Source organism: Marmota monax, unplaced genomic scaffold (genome assembly GCF_021218885.2).
Source record: "Marmota monax isolate L192 unplaced genomic scaffold, Marmota_monax_Labrador192_F-V1.1 WCK01_AAM20220418_F8-fsc00166, whole genome shotgun sequence".
NCBI lineage: Eukaryota > Metazoa > Chordata > Mammalia > Rodentia > Sciuridae > Marmota > Marmota monax.
Window position 1 is genome coordinate 364,181 of NW_026693344.1, and position 19,371 is coordinate 383,551.

The 19,371-nt window shown below is 37.9% G+C and overlaps 1 protein-coding gene across 15 annotated transcripts in view; it reads right to left on the reverse strand.

The window, feature by feature from the left end:
• Positions 1-19,371, reverse strand: part of Sgms1 (sphingomyelin synthase 1) — a 295,435-nt gene that overhangs the window by 128,749 nt on the left and 147,315 nt on the right. For 12 of the 15 annotated variants that reach the window (XM_046456771.2, XM_046456765.2, XM_058583223.1 and 9 more), the window contains 2 exons: positions 8,511-8,553; positions 3,413-3,556 (listed from right to left, as the gene is read on the reverse strand). The gene's annotated coding sequence lies outside the window, so the exon portion shown is untranslated. Of the gene's footprint in view, positions 1-3,349; positions 3,369-3,412; positions 3,557-8,510; positions 8,554-19,371 lie in introns of those variants that run through there. The other 3 variants (XM_058583226.1, XM_058583229.1, XM_046456769.2) reach the window with 2 other exon arrangements.

The following is a 19,371-nucleotide window of genomic DNA, read 5'->3' on the forward strand; positions in this document are numbered from 1 at the left end:
CCCCAGTGTTCAGAGCGGGGCTTAAGGAACATGAATGGGTCATGAGGGCTCTAACTTCATTAGTGGATTAATCTATTGATGGATTCATAGCTGAATAGACTATTGGAAATATATAGAAACTATAGGAGGTGGAACCTAGTACCTAGTTAAAGGAAGTTGAATTGGGGATTATATTCTGTGCGCACCTTTATGTAGCCAAGAAAGAGGAGGGAAAAAGGTTTAACTAATTAGTATAGTCAACTAGGAGGGTAAATCACTTGCAAATCAGGATTTGAAAGACTACATCTAACTACATAAAAGCTTAAGTTACTTGTCACAGATGGGCCACCTTGAAGAAAGAAAAAGGAGGTCCCAAGATTACCCATTCAAAACAGAATTTCCAATGCATCATGCACAATCATGCACAGTATTTGGATTGGAAAATTTACAAACCAAGTTCATCATCTGATATAATACAGAAAGTGAATGAAACTGGATTTTCTCATCCATCAGTGATAACCATCATTTGTTATTTTATAAGATACATGAAAGTGGCAATTACAGAGTTCTTGTTTATTTGAATATATCTATCCTACTGTTGATTAATCTGGTGAGATTGCAATGGAGCTAAATAAGGATTAGGCCCACCTAACAGCAGGATGGATTCACTTATGCTATTGCCTATATGGAATATTTTGTAGCCACTGAAAGTACATAATAATATTTAAGCACCTGGGAGAAAAACTGTATTTATACTAAGTAAAAATGAATATAGAAGACTATGATTTTAATTTTGTTATTTTATTTTAAATGGAATACATATTCATAGGAATAAAAATGGAAATATCTATACCAAAATATTACCAGTGGCTGAGTGGTGGTTGGTTCTAATATGTTTAAACTTTTCAACATTTGCCAAATTTTCTATGTAAAATCAGAAAAAAAAATTAACAGAAAATAAAATCTTACACAGAGAAATGATGCGATATACCTAAAATTCTGTATTTGTATGTGAATGTCAGAGCTGTTCTTAACTGTATGACTGTGTGGCCAAATTCCAGTCCCAACTTGTGGATGGAACAGCTGCTCAATGCAACTGCTAAGGTGAGTCAGCCTAATTGCTACAAGCATCTGGGAAAGCCCCGTGTGGGAAATGACACAGCCTGCGCAGACACACCTTCCAGTTCTCAAGAGCCACTCAGTCTGTCATAAACCAGAATTACTACTTCTATGATGAAGCCTCACCAGTGCACAGCTCCAGTCCCATCTAGAAGCCTCCACGTAAGCAGATGAGGCTTATTCAACTGTTTAAGACTGCATTCATAAGAATGCAAAATATAAGAAAATTTAGACGGTTTGCCATCTAAATGTCACAGCTGTGTACTGTCAGTGAGGCTCTGGAATCATCAGAGACACAGCCTATGAAATCAAGCAGATTCAGGTTCAAGTTGGCTCCCCCATTTTCTAACTGTGTGAACATGACACAAGCCTCAGTTTATTCAGCTTTCAACGAAATTGACCACACCAGTTTCCAGAATTTTAGTGAATATTTAAAATATAACAGTAAGTACAGCATCTGCTAACCTAATAATGCTTCAGAAGTCTAAACACATAGAATTTTAAAATCATGTAGCCCCTTATCAGGGAGAAAAATGGATGCCATACAGTCTTTTTAAAAAATATTTTTTATAGTAGATTGGCATAATACCTTTATTTTATTTTTATGTGGTGCTAAGGATCAAACCCAATGCCTCACGCATGCTAGGCGAGGCACTCTGCCAACTGAGATATAACTCCAGCCTTGGATGCCATATATTCTTAAAACCTAAATCATCCAGGACAACTTGTTAGCCCTATACACTCAAAGTGGTCACTGAGCCAATGCAAATGCAGGAGGTCCATTTTTTATTCTACTAATTTATTTATTTTTTCAATGCTGGAGATGGAACCCAGGACCTTACACACGCTAGGCAAGTGCTCTACCACTAAGCCTCATCCCAACTCTGGATGGTCTATATTTTAAAGGATACAAGCTCTGAAACAAGTTTGTGAACTGGATAGATTTCCGGAAAAAATCATATCATTCTTCTCTGTATCATCTTCTCTAAGCCCACACTGAATAAAACAGGGCAATGGTGAAAATGGCACCACAGACACCATAGGAAATGTAGAAGCTGGAAATGTAGAAGCACTGCCTTCTATGCTGGCACCACAATCGAACAGGATCAGTAAAGACAGCAGAGCCTACATTAGAAAGAGGATATATTTCAACAGTACCTCATAATACTAATATATCCTCACAGAAATTATGAAAACAATAAATACTGAAAATATTCAATCCTAATCTCCTAAACAGAATATTGTAACTATAATTATAAACCAAATAAGATACCATGAAATGGGAGGCAAAGAAACAATGATAAAAAACTAGAGTCAATGATTAAAAATTCTAAATGATTGAAATATTCTAAAGAATTAGAATTTAAAACACTGCTTCAAAAAAAGGAGACAGCACAGTGTATTGCTTTCATAGTACATAATTTGAGACAGACTTAGTGCTGAATCCTATTTCTGCCAATTACTCTATGAGAAATAGTAGGTCAGTTATTTAACCACTTAGAACATCCATTTCTTTATCTACAAAGAGGGACTTTCTAATGCTTCCACAATGGCATAACAACCAAAGATACGTAAACTTCTTGGCACAGGGTACATTTCTAATGTTCTACATTGGCAGAAAGGAAAAAAAAAAAAAAAACTCTATAGGACCAAGGTAACATACAGCCTGACAGGCTACACCAAAAGAAAAGAGATAATGCATCAAAAGCTGGATGTCCACTGAAAGATATAGGACATAAAATAATGGTAACCCTGACCTAGGTGATAAACACTGTTGAAGAGATAAAAATTGAAGGCTGTTTAAGCCAGAAAATGATGTGGGCACTTATCACTGTAACTTGAAGGAGTCAAGGAGACAAGCAGGTCAAAGTAAAGGACTACAGGAAACAAGTCAATCTGATGCAATCCCTGCCCAATCAGAAATGGCTTTCATGAGGCTCAGGGTAAGAGGAAAGCCAATAATGAAAGCCAGTTCAAGGGCACACATTTGCTGAGCTTTGACACACACTGCTCTGCTCCCAGGAAAGAAGGCAATGAGACCTTAGGCTAGAAATTTCCTATCACTTTCATTTGGATAGAGTCAAAGGTTATCGCTACCTTCTTCACTGTCCTTCAGACAACAGGAAGGACCCTGAAGGTGCTGAGAAAGAGCTGCCCCAGCAGTGAAGAATGACATCCCAGTACACCATCAAGGGTAAGAAACAGCAGACACTGGTGACTAAGCAGTCTCCATTCCCAGAGAACAGCTCACCTTGACTCAGTACAGCACAGTGGGCCACACCAAGTTCAGTCCACGCTCTCCATTACTACATACCTTGGACAGCTATTGTTTTGCATCTACCAAAAGGTTCCTTTAAAATTATTCTCATGTACGCTTCCTGAGGCAGGGTCTTGTCTTGTATATCATAAGTTTCTCAACCGGACACTTTTGTGCATCCCCAAGAACTCACTGGTGTGCCTAGAACAGAGGAACAATTCAAGCTTAACAACTCCAAAGTGGAATCATAAAATTCATAAACTAAAAGAACCTTACAATTCAGTATAGTTCACTGTAAATAAAAGCATTAAAGTGTTGATTAGCTTGGAAACAAAAAATTCACAATAGGCCCTCTCCACCTCTCATCCTCCATTTTTCTTATTTTCTATTTTTAGCCTTTTATTTTTTATTGGCATAAAATATATACAACATAAAAGACAGCGCTTCAAGCTGAAAACAAAGGTAAACTACTGAGTTAACCTCTTTATAAGCTGACTTATAAAAAGATGGTCTCTGGGGCCAAAATGTTACCCGCATGAATGATATCTTTTATATTTACGTGTATATGAAAGGCTGTGTGTATAAACCAGGAAGCTAGAGATAATGCTGGCACCTAATAAAGAACAAAGATCATTCATTGTTTATTTAGTCCCTCATTTCATAATTTGTACTTACATGTAAAAGAATATTAAATGTAATTGTAGCTAGGAAGCAGTGTTTTTTATTTTGATTCATGTTTAGTAATACCTCTCTTTTTTGTGCCATGTTAATCTACATAGATGTGGATTTTGAATCCTTTCAGGTTCACAAAAGTGCTATATCATGAGTATCTGAGGAAAAGACTGTTCCATTCTCCCCACTTAAATTTCAAGACACTAATAAGCTCCTTTGAAGTTATCTTGGTGGGGAGGGGATCATAGGGGGTCCCCTGTAAAAACTGAAACAAGTGATCTCTTGAGCAAAGTAAGAGGTTTAATTCTAAAAAACAATTCTTGGAGCAAAAAGAAATCACTCTCCCCTCAGCCCTTCTGCCTCACCCCCAGGGCTGAAAGCCAAACTCAGGGCCTTGCACGTGCTAGGCAGGCGCTCTCTCTGCCACTGAGCTAAAATCTCCAACCCCTAAACCGCTCTCTTGATAGTTCTTCAGAACCTCCTTATACTTGGCAATCTCCCACATTTAATCATTCTGTAAAAAATCAGGCTACACCTGCAAATAATTAAGTACAGTCACAAAAAGCAGGTGCCACAACTAATATAAAACAAAACTAGGATACTCCTGCCATTAACTTAAAAGTATTCGATTAAATCTTCAAAGTAATATATAATGTATTTACATCACACAAAGATCATGCTCTCCTGAGGACACCAAAATATAGTGTAAAAGCCCAAAGAAAAGCAAGAGTTTTATCTCTTTAAACAAAAAAAAAAAAGAGAGAGAAATAGATGTTGCCTGAAATTTGAAACCTTATCAAGTCTCATATTGTTTCATGTGACAATAATCTTAGTTTATTTTGAATAAGAAAATAATATTGGAAAGTAAAAATGTCAGTTGGGGATGCTTGTGGGTCACTTAACAAACTATCAAAAAGAAAGCAAAGAAATAGATTTAAAAAATTATTTTGAGAGGTTGAACCTAACAGAAGGAAATATGAGATAACTTTTTAAAAAGTCTCTAAAATGTAATTTTCAAAACCAATATAAATTTTGGGGTTATAGATAGCCAATAGAATAGGCCTGTTTATCTCTGCTTCTCTCTTAATCCCCATTATAATGATAGTAAAGAGAAAAAGAATCTACAAAGACAAAAGGATAGGACAGACAACAGACATCAAAGGGACAGCAGACACCTCTGGGACAGCAGAGGTGACTACAGAGTCTGAAGAGCAAAGAAAAGCCAGCTAACTGCCCCTGAAAGGTCAAGGAAGGCAGCTTCCTATTCCTCAGAAGAGTTGGAAGGGGACTGAAAAGGGCAGGCTGTCTATATAAAACACACACGTACCGTTCTATCATATTTTAAAATTAACTCAAAATGGCTTAAAGCTCTAGAATTAAGATCTGAAACAACTTTCTGAAGACTGACCATGAAAATAGCACAAACACACAAAAAAATCTGAAACAATAAAATTCATAGAAGAAAACACAGGGAAAGCTTTATAAGACATGGCGCCACTGGATTTGGCAATGGATTGCTTGTACACGGCACCCAAAGTATAGGCAATAAAACAAAATAAACAATGGGACTACATAAAATGTGAAGACTTTCATACAACAAAGGGACCAATAAACAGAGTGAAGAGGCAACCTACGGAATGGGAAAAAAATATCTTTTGTGTTAGTAAATCTTACAGGATGTTAAAAAAAAAAAAAAGAACTCCTACAACTGAACAACAAAAACTGCAATAAACCTATTAAGAAATGGACAAAGGACTTGGAACAGACATTTCTCACACATGATGTACAATGGTCAACAAGCACATAAAAAGTTGCTTAGTATCACGAATCATGGGGAAACTGGAAATTAAAATCACAGTGAGATATTACTTCCCATCCATTCAAATGGAATACAGAAAACAGTGTTGGCAAGGATGTGGAGAAACTGGAATCCTTGTATACTATTGGAAAAATGTAAAGTGGTATAGTCACCAGGGGAAACAACCAGGCAGTTCTTCAAAATATTAAAAACGAAACTGCTGATTCAGCAATTCCACTGCTGGTATTCATATGAAAGAATGGAAAGCACTGACTTGAAGACATATTTACACACACATGTTCACTGCAGCACTGTTCAAGAACAGTGCACCATTTAGGTGGTAAATGGGAATAAAATATTGTATATGCACACAATGGAAATAGTATTCAACTACAAAAAAAGAAGAAACTTCCATCATTTGTTATAACATGGATGAGCTTTGAAGTCATTATGCTAATCGAAACAAGCCAGTCACAAAAAGACAAATACTGCCTTCATTCCACTTTTATAACTTAAAGAAACAAAAAGTAGATGATGATTGCCCAGGGTAGAGGCAGGAGAGAAACAGTAGCCGTTTGGTGGGTAGGGAGCTTTAGTTTTACAAGATGAAAAAAAATTCTAGAGCTATTTTGCACAATAATGTGCATATGGTTAACACAACTGCACTATACAAATTTTATATTGTGCTTTTTTACCACAATGAAGAAAAATTGGGGACATTTTCCTGGACTATCTGAATAGGTCCAGTGTAATCACAGGGTTCTTAGAAGTAGAAAGGATAGGTAGAAAATCAATTAGAAAAATGCAATGTGAGCAATATTTGGCCTACTATTGCTGACTTTAGTGATGGAAGAGGGTCATGGGACAAGGCAACTTCCAAAAGCTGGGAAAGTAAGAAACTGAGTTTTCTCCTGAGCCTCCAGAAAGGCAGGAGGATCTCCAAGTTCAAAGCCAGTTGCATCAATTTAGCAAGGCCCTAAGCAACTTAGTGGGGCCTAGTTTCAAAATGAAAAATAACAAACAACTGGGGGTATGGCTCAGAGGTTAAGCACCCCTGAGTGAAGGGAGGGAGGGAAGGAGGAAGGAAGGAAGGGAGGGAGAGAGGGAGGGAGGGAGGGAGGGAGGGAGGAAGGAAGGGAGGGAGGAAGAGAGGGTGGAAGGAAAGGAGGGAGGGGAGGAAGGGATGGAGGGAGGGAGGGGAGGGAGAGAGGGAGGGGAGGAAGGGAGGGAGGGAGGGGAGGAAGGGAGGGAGAGAGGGAGAGGAGGAAGGGAGGAAGGGAGGGAGGGAGAGAGGGAGGGAGGGGGGAGGAAGGGAGGGAAGGGAGGGAGGGAGAGAAAGAGAGGGAGGGGAGGAAGGGAGGGAGAGAAGGAACAGAAAAAGAAAGGAATGCAGCCCATGCACACTTTCATTCCAGCCTAGAGACACCTGCATGAGCTGAGCTTCCTGAATTACCAAACTGTTATAACAAAGTTGTGCTGCTTTAAGCAAAAAGAAGAAGGAAAAGCAGTCAGAACCCAATATCTCTCTCCCATCAGTTAGAGCCACATAAACCATCCTAATCCTGTAACAGATGGCAGTTTACTCTGGAGAAAAGGGCACAGAAAGACTTCACAGTCAGGGACTCCAGAAAAAGCTGAACAGGCTTTTAGATCTACCCATTACAGGTGTGGATGGTGAGACCGTGGCTTTCCCTGCTTGGTTCCCCCAAATCCTCTCAGGAAGGCTTAATCCCCACAAAAAGGTAAACAGAGGAATGTTTTTTGGAGAAAGTAAAATATCCAAGGGGGAAAAAAATGTCCAGATTCTGATGAATAGGAGTCACCCACTAATAAACAAGTCCCTGCCCAAGAACTACAGGGAAGCCCTCCAGGTAATGAAGTTTCCAGTCTATTTTCTATTGTCTCCTTCTTAAATATGAACAGAAAACTCAATTCTCACCATTTATTTCAGAAAAAAATCTTTGACATTAAAGGCAGGGATCAAACAACCAGATAAAAAAGGGGGACATACAGAAAAATTTTGCAGAGAAGACCAGCAAAATAATACAATTCATATTCTCAAAGGAAAGGAGAAAACATGTAAACTATAAAACAAAAACTCTAAATTCTACTTTTTAAAAGGAAATATTCAGAGGCCCTCAAAAATTAAATTCAAAATTACAAGCATGCTAGCTGAAATTAAAAACTCAATAGATACCAAGAAAACCTCTCAGAAAGTAGAATAACACAGAGAGATGGAAAATAACAAAGAAAAAGACAAAAGAAAATTAAAGGATCAATCAATACATTAGTCTAAAATTTAACAGAAATCAATAAATGGCACTTAAAACATGCTATGTTGTTTAGAAATAGGTAAGTGACTATCAAAAATACTAAACTCTAATAATTAAGATTCCAATGTCAAATATGTATATCAAAAAATTGAAAGAAAATTATTCTAGGGTAGGAAAGCATTAGTTACGATATTTTGTTTTGTAAAAAAACACATGATTGTTTAATATACATATATAATTAATTAAATGGCAGAAATATATGCTTGACCATTTCAGTTTTATCCCCCACTTATTTCTCATATTTTCAAATTGGTCACAAACAACGGTTTGTTTAGATCTTCTCAATGTAAATATACAGATAATATTAAACTATGCATAAAAGATACATAAAGAAGTCTAAAACTCCATTTACCTGAATCACATTGTTACTTTTCTTCATCAGACTTCCTTATGATCTAGGAGGAAATTAAATATATTAAAGTTCATTCTTCATATAATGAACTGCTCATAAGAAAAAAAACCCAGTCAAGATAATTACTATTCACTTCTTATTATCCATCCATAGGGAGAAAATGTCCTTACCCACTTCCCAGCTTACTTTTGGCTGTCATGAAATTCAGAGTAACCTGCAATTAGGCAAAACCAAGCAGAAGCAGGAATGTAAATCCAACACCAATAAAACATCATACACCAAGTGCATCCAATAGGACAGTGTGAATTTTTAAATCATGTGCCTTCATAAATTAACCCTTCTCTATTTAGGCAAATAAGCACTAATATACTATAAGGAGAACAATAAACTAGGAAGCATATTATTCAAACTATAAGAATTACAACTCTGGGGGCTGGGGTTGTGGCTCAGTGGTAGAGTGCTCACCTAGCATGCATGAGGCACTGAGTTGGATCCTCAGTACCACATAAAAAAATAAAATAAAGATACTGTATCAACCTAAAATTTAAAAATAAATACTTAAATTAAAAAAAAAAAAAAAAGAATTACAACTCTGGCCAAGAGCAGTGGCACATGCTTGTAATCCCAGCAGCTCTGGAGGCTGAAGGAAGAGGATTACAAGTTCAAGGCCAGGCTCAGCAACTTAGCGAGCCCTAAGCAATGTAGCAAACCCTGTCTCAAAAAATAAAAAGGGCTAGGGATGTAGCTGAGTGGTAAAGCGCTTCTGGGTTCAATTCCAAATACCCAAAAAAGAACTACAACTCTGAAATAGAAAGGGGTAACAAAATGTTTAAATTTTCATTTCTACAAAAATGCAATCAATAGCAAGCTAAGTGGAACAACTCAGACCGTGTCCACAGGTGTATGGTCGAAAAATTTATACACAGACTTCAATCCTTCAATCACACTAAAGGATTAAAACTGCTTCTTCATTTCATTTCATGAAAGACTTTCACATGTGAATTACAGTACTATATAAAAGGGAAAAGATACCTTTTTAATAAACATTTTTATTAGATTACATTCATAAAGAAAATCCAAAATTCTGCTAAAGTGAACTGTTGTGGTTTGGATGTGAGGTCTCCCCCAAAAGCTGACATGTGAGACAATGCAAGAAGGTTCAGAGGAGAAATCATTGGGTTGTGAGAGTCTTAACCTAATCAGTGAATTAATCTCTTGATAGGGATGAACTGGGTGGTAACTGAAGTCACAGGGTGTGGTTGGAGGAAGTGGTTCTTTGGGGGCGTATATTTCTATCTGGCAAGTGGCGACCTCTCCCTCTGCTTCCTGATCATCACATGGGCTGCTTCCCTCTGGCACACTTCCACCATGATGTTCTGCCTCACCCCAAGCACAGAGGAATGGAGCCTGCTGTCTGTGGACTGAGACCTCTGAAACCATGAGTCCTTAAATAAACTTTTCCTCCTCTACAATTGTTCTGGTTGGATCCTTTTAGTCACAGCAGCAAAAAAAAAAAGCTGACTAAAACATGAACATACAATAGCCACTACTCTTCCAAAAGGTCAATATTGCCCTGACTTCAAACACCACATGGTAGTCTTGCCTGCTGTTGAGGTTATTAGGGATCATTATTATTCAGGGATCTATCTAGCAGTCTAAGAATCTCTGTACCTGGATCAAAATAAAATGCTTTAGGGAGAGAAAAGTAGGATAGCTCCAAGGTGATATTATTTCAGAAAAATGCTCCCATGTCTAAGGAAGGTGTTTTGGCTGGTCGGTTGCTTGTTTGAGGTCAACCTGCAAGTTCTCCAGAGACTGCAGGGCAGAGAAACAGTTTTATGGGAGAAATAGAAAGAAAAGGGTCTTCCTGATGTCCAGAATGAATGTTCTGCTGTGCCCAAGACTTGATAAGGCAAGGATGGAGGGGATAAAGGAAAGAGCCAGAAGGGGTTTGGCATTCTTTCTACAGATGCAAAAACAACTATCAAGTAAAGATAATAACCTATCTTGTCTGTGCCAGAAGCTAGACCAAGATGCTAAAAGTTTTCTCAGCTAATACCATGGGACACAGTGTCCACTCGCCAGTCACCCTGCCAATCAGCACCCACCACATCACCAAAGCAACCCTTGTTAAACTGAAGGTTACAGACTCATACTGCTGCTTCTTCCTCTCCTTTCTTCCCTTTCAGGCAGCCCCCCAATAAAATCTCTTGGTTGAATTTCCATCTCAGGTGAGTCACTTGCCTTTCAATCCCCCAGTCTACAGATAACAACTGTCTCAAAAGAGCAGTACAGGGGCCGGGGTTGTGGCTCAAGTGGTAGAGTGTTCGCCTAGCAAGTGTGAGGCACTGGGTTTGATCCTCGGCACCACATAAAAATAAAATAAAGATATTGTGTCCACCTAACACTAAAAAATAAATTTTAAAAAAAGCAGGACTGTGTATGAACTCAAAATGTCAGTAGGTGAGGCAAAGCTATTCCTCTGTCAAGATTTTATGCAGGGCTAGAGTCTACATAAACAGAAAGGGAAGTGTTCTCAGAAACAAAGCCACATGATTAGATACAGAACATGTTGTCTTGGTCCTGCCCATGAATCATTTAAAGAAAAAGAATCAGTTATGCAGGATCCAAAACGTCATCTGAATTCCAAAAACCAAATGGTTCTGTCACCCATAGAGTAAGTCCAGTTATCTTTCTGTACCTCCAAGAAGGGTTTCCACAGGAACCCATACACTCCCAAGGTATAATCTTCTGAAACAGTAACTGGTTTTATTGCACTATACATTTTCCCTCTGCAACAGGAGACACCAAAAGAACATGATGGCCCTCAGAGATAGTCACAAATGCAGAGAGGCAAATTACCACCAGAGTTATTGAAAACGCCACCTTCCACCAACATGACAAACCCACAAGGCTATTTAATTTCCATCATAAGTATTTTCAAAAAGCAGGGCCAAAATGGGAACGCAATTCAAAAAGGGAACTTTCCATTCTGCCCTTGACAGAGAGAGAGAGAGAGAGTAAAATAAGACAAATATATCTTATTTAAAGACAACAGGACACATCAAAGACATTTAGCTGTCAATAAGGTCTTCCTGTATTCTCATTGGTAAATACAAAATAGTATCTCAGTGACAACAACTATGACTGTCAGGAGTCATCAAATACCTCTCTCCATGTAGTCCTACAAGAATACTGGGGGAGGGAGTGAAAAGGTTGAAACCCCAACTCAATCAGACACACACACTAGGCTCAAAGATGATATAACATGTCTAAGATAAAAAATCAAGGTTGCACTTTGAGAAGGTGGGACAGGGTTCCAAATCAAGTCTGACAAATTCCTTCAGGGTACAATGTTGTACAAGTAAGTCAGTTCTGACTTAATGATGAATGTACTGGAATGTTCTCCTCAATTTCAAAGCATTTAGTGGTCCTTTCACTATTTTCTAGTTCCAAATTGTTTCTGCGATCATCACAAGTAAAGGATATTGACATCCCTTCCTTCTGTGAAGTGGAAGAAGTATTTTCTTAGCAAGTGGCTTGAGGACAGGGAACAAAAATAGGCCTTATAGATTAGATAACTGCTAAAGCAGCTGAGAGCACTCTGGTGATCTTCCATATATGGGATCTAGCACAGGGAATGCATAGTGAAAGCTGTGGGCTTGCTTTTCAATGGATACATTTCGTGAAGATAAAAGTTTTTTCAAGGACTGTATGAATGAGCAAGTTAACTATGCATACCATGCATGATAGAGCTTCTGGGGAAAAAAACATCCTAAATTAGAAGGCCATAGCTCTAAAGTTTCAATCAGGACTGAGTAAAAAGTGAGGTGAAAATCTTTGTAGACATAAATGCAATGACATTCAGAAGAATATTGATGGAGGGACAGGGCACAATCTGGTGCCCTTCTCCTAATCTGAAAAAAAATCTGGCGTAGCAATCTTTGAATTTCTATGTGTTTATTGCTGGTGACTTGCTTTCAAGAAAAACACACTGGAGTAGAAGTTTCCAAGGGTAAAAATGAATGGGCTTAAGCACCAAGGCTGAGGAGAGAAAAGATTAAAGTTCCCAACATTCTACAAAGCACTGGCAAATTCCCATTTTACAAATTTGCATCTGGAGGGCCAGCCCTTTCGATGCTGATTACTTCCTCTTAAATGATGGAGGGCAAAAGTTTCATCTTAGAGGTCAACATGACTGATTGATTGATTGATTGATTGAGACTGATTGATTGGTGGTGGCTGCCCAGAAGCAACACTGAAAGTGCTCAAATCAGCTGCCATTGTGTTGCCACTGTGTGCCATGGATGTGTGACGTGGAAATCGCAGCAGGCATGCTTCATTTTTGACAGCCATGTCCTGACCTAGTTATTATAGTTCAGTTACTTCTTCTCAGGGGAAGATGGCATGTAATTAGACATGAATAATACCGAGAGACCAGTAACAGCACAAGATCAATTTAATAATATTTTTCCATTAAAACTGTACTTTATTAGAATAATAAAACACACTGAAAACCTTCTCATTCTTACTTATAAACAGAGTGTTATGCAAATTAGAGCCTGACTCAAAAGAATATAAAATCTAAGGTACAAAGCTGGTGTTTTCTTCTTTTATACAAAGCTTGCATCTTCTTCCTTTAATGTCTAACTCTTAGTAAAGACAGTTTCATTGATCCATCCCTTCCTTTCCTCTGCTTGGAGAAGAACATTGACTATCTGGCGAGTCACTGGAAAGCCTTGGGCATGGTCTCAGCTTTGGGGACTGAAAGTTGCAGTCTCTTGCCAAAGTCACCCAGGAGGCTTCCTCTTGCTGGCAGCTGGTTCCAACTCTCCTCACAAAGGAGAATGACTTTCCATTACCCTCAAGGAAAGCCTAAATCTGTCCTTCACTCTGCTGCATTCTTACTTTTTCCAGATTCAAAGAATAATACAAGGGAAAAGTTGGATGTCTTCTCCCAGCCCTTCCTCAAGCCTGCCGGAACTTAGAGCCCATCAGGATTCTGTTAGGTGACTCACAGAGCTCTTTTCTCTGAGGGGCTTGGCCAAAACATAAAACAAAATACAAAACATAAAAGGTCATCTATAACTACCCTGGGAGCTTATCAAGTTCTCAGCTTGCCTCTGAAGCAGCTTTTCCTTTTCCTTTTCCTCTGTAAGGGCACTTGAGTAGAGGAGTTTTGGACAGGCTGCCCAGCAGAAAAGGACAGATTTTACAAATTGCCATCTACTAAATGTGGGGGATGAATGAGAGAATCTGGGAGAATTAATTCCAGAGAAAGATACCACACAACTTAAGGAGGTAGTTACTCTAAATACTGACAACTATGCTTCAGGAAATGGGAAATTTAAATTTTGGGGAACAAAATAGAATCAGTAAAAGTGTGGAAATAAATCCAGTTTTGAGTGTGACCTCAAAGTAAACATTGGGTCCTCTCTCTTCCCACCAAAAGTGACCAAGTGCTGAGGAAAGATAAGGGACTTTATGCCCTCATTCCACCAACATTTATTGGGCATCAAGGTAGAAGTGCAGCTTCCCTGAAGGGACTCAAGGTTTAGCACAGAAAAAAACAGCACACCCAGTAATCACATTTCCATTCGCTATGATAAATAACAACATCAACTAACACATCCCCTTCCATGTTAGGGGACAGACACAATCCCTACATATTTTGTGCATCTCATTTGAACCCATCACACGAGCCTGTGAGACTGCCAAATACCTTTCCCAGTTGGTTCACTGGTGATAACTGAAGCATATGGGACACAGAACAGAATACTTCAAACAAAAAGTGTTTTTTAAATTCAAACTAATTTTCAAATTACACCTTCCCCTCCAGAGACAAATCTCAAACCCTAATTTAACTTTCACAAGCTGCCCCACATGCGACTGAGGTTCCTAGAACTTTTACAAGTTGAAGAAGTAGTTTTCAAACATCACAGGTCTTGTCAATGAGGGCCACTTGGGCAATGCCCTGCCTCCAATTTAATAACAGCATTTTGGGCTGTTTTTAAATCCCTACCATAGTTGTGCCAAAATGATCTTCCTCATGTTATCAACCATAGCTTCTTAAGGGCAAAAGCACCCAGTAAAAACATATGCATTTGTCCATTACCAATTATATCAAATCAAGATTCTCAGTTAACCATAAAATCATCTTTACTTGCCACATTCAGTTATTCTTTTCAACACTTCATTACTACCCACCTCAAGAGACAAACTGCATTACTAGATGTTTGCTCCTACAGTTCCCTGTAATGTCCTCCCACGATTTGTCCCCACACTGTTAATCCATGCCCATCACCTGGCCTACAGCAAGCCATAGAAATATGTTTGCAATAATGGAGAAATTGTCCACACAATCTTTTCTGACATAATAAAACTTTATTCTCAAAATATTACATGTGCACCAATAAACTTTGGATTGGTAAGTAAGTAATTCGTTTCATATTACATTTGAAAATGTACCGTCCATTTTATAGTACTTGTTTGTTTGTTTTAATAAGGGATTGAACTCAGGGGCGCTTAACCACTGAGCCAATCTCCGGCCCTTTTGCTTTATATTTTATTTTGAGACAGGGTCTTGCCAATTTGCTTAGGGACTCAATAAATTACTGAGGCTGGCTTTGAACTGGTGATTCTCCTGCCTCAGCCTCTCAAGCCTTTGGGATTACAGGCATGTGCCACCATGCCCAGCCCATTTTATAATCTTTTTCCTCTACCAAAAATAATTTTTTAACCTAAGAAGGATTAATCACCATTAATTTTTAAAAATAATTCTCTACACTGTTTAATCTACCATAATCTAAGTAGCCTCTTCTTGAAATAGTAATACTATGTCTCACAAGCACAAGTCATGTAACATCCCAAACACACCGCATATAGTGCAGTGATTTAATAACTTGAAAACTAAGTGCCTTGCCTTTTGAGTCTGGATTATTTTTAAATATGGAGAAGAATAGGTATTTACTGGAAATTAACGGAACTCATTGAACAATGAGAACTTTGCAATTTCAAATACTTGTAAAATACTTTGAAGTAACCTTATAACTTCAAAAGAAAATTCAAAACAAGTCACCATAATAAACTTTGAAAGTCACAAAAACTGCCTTTTGTATTTCTAAAAGAGGCAAAATTTAGCAAGCAAATAATAAGATGGACCCATAAGAAATTCCAAGTATAGCCCAATATAAAAACAAACTAAAATACAAAATCTGAGGCCTGGGGAAGAAGTTCAGAGGTAGAATCCATGTTAAGCATGTACAAGGTCCTGAGTTCAATTCCTAGCACTGGCAAAAAATAAGGGGCTATGGGTGTGTGCATAAACATAATTCCAAGGTAGATTAATGAAAATGTTTTTAAGCAAGAATCAACTAACTTATTCAAATTGGATTTGTACCAGACACACATTTCAGGTATCTCTTCAACTACTCCCTTTTCTGGGGATTCTGCCACAACCTCTAGTCAAGTTATCTTTTAACTGCCATTTCTGTATCACTTGACACAAACACACACACACACACACACACACACACAGTTGATTGGATGTGAAGGAAAGTCTAACCCAAAGAAAGTTATTGAAACTGGCCAGGAGCCTATGGCTAAAATGATAGACTCAACCAATCTAATTCTTTGCCTCAAGAATGGAAATCAAGAAACTCTAAAGGAAGTCACCAGTCAGATGTCTCTGCCACACACAGCAGGATCTAGAATTGGAGCCCAGTGGGTTCCTAACCTGGGAGTTTTGAGACATCCTTACCTCCTACCTTTTCTCAAGTGAAACTCAGCTGACTTGTAACAATAACAATAACAACCACCACCGAAGTTTATGACAGTAACCTACGTTAAATTTTTATAGAAAGACATGTTTCTTTAAGAAATAATTACCTTCTTTTAGATAAACGGAGGAAATCGCTTATTTCACTTAGTAAGACATCAGAGGTATAGCTTTTAAAGAAATGCATTTATCACTTTTCAATTTCTTTCCTCAGGGTTCTCACTGATAGTAAGAAGTCAATTTTTGAGAATGTCTCTAAATTATCTCTAGTTTATAGTCCCAGTATAGATAGCATCTGATGTATCAATTCCTTCACAAAGTAAATGACAGTTTGAGGGGCAGTACTGGAAAATATTTGTTACTATATGGGCTGTCATATGACAAGAAACAAAATTTCATCCTATTAAATATTAAATTCATAATTAAAACTAACAAATTTTCCCACTAAAAATTTTTTGGTGTGGGGGGAGGTGTGCATGTGTGGTACTGGGTATTAAACCAGTAGCACTATCCCACTGAGCTATATCCCCAACCCCCTTTTTTTTCATTCTGAGACAGCATGTTGCTATGTCACTCAGTCTGTCCTGTAACTTGGGATCAAGCCACTCAAGTTGCTGGGATTTTTACAATGGGCATTGCACATAAATATTCTTAAATAAATCAGTTCCCAGGCTGTCTCATTTCAGCTATATGTACACAGAAAATTAGAATTTCTCATACTGTTTTATTTCTACATTTTTTTCATTAAAAATACATACTTATACTGAATGTCCTGCCTCTCCCTTAGTTTAAAGAAACTAAACAGCAGAGAGTGTTATTCAATTAGTCATTAGAGGAGATATTTAGATGAGAAGAAATAGTGCCTACAACCTTAACTATAATATTTTCAGTACTCCACTTTCGGGGTGAAGGCCATGGTAGCAATACAAGACACCGGAACTCCAAATACCTATCTGGAATATTCTTGATATTTTTAACATAAATAAAAAGAGCATTTATGTCAGAGTCTAAAACTGTAACCATTCAGTGAATGAAATTGCTCAAGAAATAGTTTTTAAAGAATATCAGGAAAAACTGTCCGGGACTTGGAAATGAGCAAGAGACTCCAAAGTGTCCTTTCAGTGGTGTGCTAGACATTATCTGGAGGGGCCTGTGGGGATTATCTGAGTCACTAAGGCTCTGCACCTCTGACTGACTCTGTCACTGGCAGAAGTTCAAAGCAATTGTCCACAGCACTGAAAATAAACTTTGTCCAGTAGAGATGCCTGGAATAAAAGATAACCCCAAATACTACATTTTATTATTCTCTGGACATCAATTAATTCTGTTATCTACTGATAATTTCAGGGTTCTTGGATTTTCTTTGCCCAGTTCCTCAAATTCTCCTTTAATTTCCTCCAGACCTTTAAACTTCTCAAAATAAGGGCTTATGATTTTTCTACTCAGATCTTGATAAGATTTCTTTGAAAGGAAATAGTACAAACATTAAAAAGAAATAGATTTCTCTTTACAGAAACAAATAGTAGGAGGTTAATTATATCATTAATTTTTTCTAAATAAGAAAACCCATCAACTGAAAATTCAACAGAGGAGTTTCTTGATATAAGTAAACATAATGCATGAAATACATTTACACAACGGATTTACACAGTTGAAATTACAAATATTCTTGCAAGTAACAATCCCCTACTGAGACTTGAAAGGGATCTGTTTGTGTAATTTAGAAAAAGTGTGATTTTAAACACAACTTTTCAAAGTTACAAAAATTCATCCCAACAGAAGCAATGTCAACCTTCATGAATATGTAAAACTGACCCTGTTGCAACCACATAGTTAGTTTGGAGAAGTGAAGGTTTCACAAACTCCTGGAACTGGCTGGGAGTCACCTTGGTCACTCCTTCCCCCTCTTCAATTGCCATTCTCTCCTCCCTGCCCATCCCTTCCTAGATGTCAGTCATGTCCCATTGAAACCCCTCCTTTGGCTGCAATTACCTTTTTTTCTTTGCTCCAAAAATGTCTCAAAGCCTTGAATATGCTGATGGCTGCTATGAATCTCCAACAATTCACAAGCTCTTATTTCTCAGAACTCTAAAGCAAATTAATGTCCTAAAGAAACTGATGCACTTAACTAGGCTCTTGGGTTCCCTCCACTGCATGTATTTCTCAGCTAAAAAATAAGTGTCCATATAGGTCAGCCAGGGACCAAAAAAAAGCTTCACCTGACTCTCTGAATCTACACAAGAATCATTCTTACATTCACTCACTGCCATGATGAACTAAATCCGTATGGTTAAAGCAGCAGCAGTCAAGGTTTACAAAGCATCGTGCCCCTCAGGAGGTTAAGACAGAAATCCTCAAGTGGTTCAGTTATTTAACAGTATATTGGACTTATATAAGTGAAAAAAAAAGTAACTTTCTGGCCTGGATATTTTATTTTCTCTTTTGGTAATTGAAAAATCTTTCTAGAACATATTATACATTCCCCTGCCTTACTTCACCCCTGTTTGCAAAAGCAAAAGTTCTTGGAACAATATTTAGAAAATAAAAACATTCCTGGGGAAAAAAAATACTGATAACCTTATCCTTGGTAAGAAGCACCTACCATTTTGAATAATTTCTTTCTAGTCTTTGAGACCAGCACCAGAAGTGGCTCTTTGATTCCCTAATGTGTATCTTAAAGAACTGTACCCAACACATATTGTTAAATAAATGCTTGATTACATTCTGTATAATTTTTATTTATTTGCTTGCATACTTTGCTATATTCTATATACTAATCTTCTATATCCTTCAGGACTATATTTACTGTTTTATATTTTCCATGTCACAACATATGAACATATTTCTAGGGTATAAAACTATTAGCTATTATTCTACATTTCGGGGTGAGGAGTACTGGGAATTGAACTCAGGGGCACTTGACCACTGAGCCATATCCCCAGTCCTGTTTTGTATTCAAAGACAGGGTCTCACTGAGTTGTTTTTTGCTGTCTCACCACCCCACCCCCCAGCCACTGGGATCACAGGTGTGTGCCACTGTGCCCAGCCCTATTCTACATTTTTGTCACTGTCTTTATCCCCCCC